The sequence below is a fragment of the Triticum dicoccoides genome, chromosome 7A (genome assembly GCF_002162155.2).
Source record: "Triticum dicoccoides isolate Atlit2015 ecotype Zavitan chromosome 7A, WEW_v2.0, whole genome shotgun sequence".
Taxonomy (NCBI): domain Eukaryota; kingdom Viridiplantae; phylum Streptophyta; class Magnoliopsida; order Poales; family Poaceae; genus Triticum; species Triticum dicoccoides.
Window position 1 is genome coordinate 457,877,232 of NC_041392.1, and position 3,102 is coordinate 457,880,333.

The following is a 3,102-nucleotide window of genomic DNA, read 5'->3' on the forward strand; positions in this document are numbered from 1 at the left end:
CTGTAGTAATCTGTAGCTAGCGCAAGATATGGAACCCCAAAAATTCTAAAATAAATTTCTGGACGTGAGGAATTTATCTATTAATGATCTTAAAAAATAATTAACTAAATAGCACTTTCCAAATAAAAATTACAGCAGTTCTCGTGAGCGCTAAAGTTTCTGTTTTTTACAGCAAGTGTAACAAGACTTTCCCCAAGTCTTCCCAACGGTTCTACTTGGCACAAACACTAATTAAACACAAAAAAACAACCAAAAAAGAGGCTAGATAAATTATTTATTACTAAACAGGAGAAAAATCAAGGAATAAAAATAAAATTGGGTTGCCTCCCAACAAGCGCTATCGTTTAACGCCCCTAGCTAGGCATAACAAGCAAGGATATATCTAGGTATTGCCATCTTTGGTAGGCAATCCATAAGTGGCTCTCATAATAGATTCATAAGGTAATTTAATTTTCTTTCTAGGAAAGTGTTCCATGCCTTTCCTTAATGGAAATTGGAATCTAATATTTCCTTCCTTCATATCAATAATTGCACCAATCTTTCTAAGGAAAGGTCTAGCAAGAATAATAGGACATGAAGGATTGCAATCTATGTCAAGAAAAATAAAATCAATGGGTACATAATTCCTATTTGAAACAATAAGAACATCATTAATTCTTCCCATAGGTTTCTTAATAGTGGAATCCGCAAGGTGCAAGTTTAAAGATCAATCATCAAAATCGCGGAAACCTAACAAATCACACAAAGTCTTTCGAATCGTGGAAACACTAGCACCAAAATCACATAAAGCATAACATTCATGATCTTTAATTTTAAATTTATACTTGGTTCCCACTCAGCATAAAGCTTCCTAGGGATATAAACTTCCAATTCAATTTTTTCTTCATAAGATTGCATCAAGGCATCAACGATATGTTTAGTAAACGCTTTATTTCGACTGTAAGCGTGAGGAGAATTTAGCACGGATTGTAACAAGGAAATACAATCAATCAAAGAGCAATTTTCATAGTTAAATTCCTTGAAATCCATAATAGTGGGTTTAGCAACATCTAGGGTTTTAATTTCTTCGATCCCACTTTTATCAATTTTGGCATCAAGATCAAAATATTCTGAATTCTTGGAACGCCTTCTAGGTAAAGGTGGATCATATTCAGTCGCATCATTATCAAGATTCATATTCCAAAACAAAGATTTAATAGGGGACACATCAATAACTTTTAGATCTTCATATTTATTTTCATAGGAACTAGAAGAACACGCTCTTATAAAGGCATCTTTCTTAGCACGCATCCTAGCGGTTCTTTATTTGCACTCATCAATGGAAATTGTCATGGCTTTGAGAGACTCGTTGATATCATGCTTAGGTGGAATAGATCTAAGTTTCAAAGAATCAACATCAAGAGCAATTCTATCAACGTTCCTAGCCAAATCATCAATCTTAAGCACTTTTTCTTCAATCATAGCATTATAATTATTTTGCTAAGTAATAAATTCTTTAATATTAGATTCAAAATCAGAGGGCATCTTATTATAATTTCCATAAGAATTGTTGTAGGAATTACCATAATTATTAGAGGGATTACTAGGATAAGGCCTAGGATTGAAATTTCCTCTATACGCATTGTTACCAAAATTGTTCCTACCAACAAAATTCACATCCATAGATTCATTATTATTCTCAATCAAAGTAGACAAGGGCATATCATTAGGATTAGAAGAAACACTCTTATTAGCAAATAATTTCATAAGTTCATCCATCTTTCCACTCAAAACATTAATTTCTTCTATCGCATGCACCTTTTTAGTAGTAGATCTTTCAGTGTGCTATTGAGAATAATTAACCATAATGTTATCTAGGACTTTAGTAGCTTATCCTAAAGTGATTTCCACAAAAGTGCCTCCCGTGGCCGAATCTAAAAGATTTCTAGAAGCAAAATTCAATCCGGCATAATTTTTTTGTATAATCATCCATAAATTCAAACCATGAGTAGGGCAATTACGTATCATTAGTTTCATTCTCTCGCAAGCTTGTGCGACATGTTCATGATCAAGTTTCTTAAAATTCATAATATCGTTTCTAGGAGAGATGATCTTAGCGGGAGGAAAATACTTAGAGATAAAAGCATCTTTGCACTTATTCCATGAATCAATACTATTTTTAGGCAAAGACGAAAACCAAGCTTTAGCATGATCTCTAAGCAAAAAAGGAAATAGCTTCAACTTAACAATATCATTATCCACATCTTTCTTCTTTTGCATATCACACAAATCAACGAAGCTATTCAGATGGCTAGCAGCATCTTCACTAGGAAGGCTGGAAAACGGATCTTTCATGACAAGATTCAGCAAAGCAGTATTAATTTCACAAGATTCAACATCGGTAAGAGGAGCAATCGGAGTGCTAATAAAATCATTGTTGTTGGTATTGGTGAACTCACACAATTTAGTATTATCTTCAGCCATCATGACAAGCAAGCAACTAACACACAAGCAAACAAAAAGCAAGCGGGCAAAAAGAGGCAAATAGAGAAAGAGAGGGAGGACAGAGAGAGAGAGGGCGAATAAAACGGCAAGGGTAAAGTGGGGGAGAGGAAAACGAGAGGCAAATGGCAAATAATGTAATGCTGGAGATAAGGGTATGTGATGGGTACTTGGTATGTTGACTTTTCCGTAGACCTCCCTGGCAACGGTGCCAGAAATCCTTCTTGCTACCTCTTGAGCACTGCGTTGTTTTTCCCCGAAGAGGAAGGGATGATGCAGCAAAGTAGCGTAAGTATTTCCCTCAATTTTTGAGAACCAAGGTATCAATCCAGTAGGAGGCAATGTGTGAGTCCCTTGTACCTGCACAAAACAAATAAATCCTCGTAACCAACGCGAATAGGGGTTGTCAATCCCTACACGGCCACTTACTAGAGTGAGATCTGATAGATATGATAAGATAATATTTTTGGTATTTTGTGATAAAGATGCAAAGTAAAATAAAGGCATAGTAAAAAGCAAAGGAAATAACGAAGTAGTAGGAGATTAATATGATAAAGATAGACCCGGGGGCCATAGGTTTCACTAGTGGCTTCTCTCGAGAGCATAAGTATTCTACGGTGG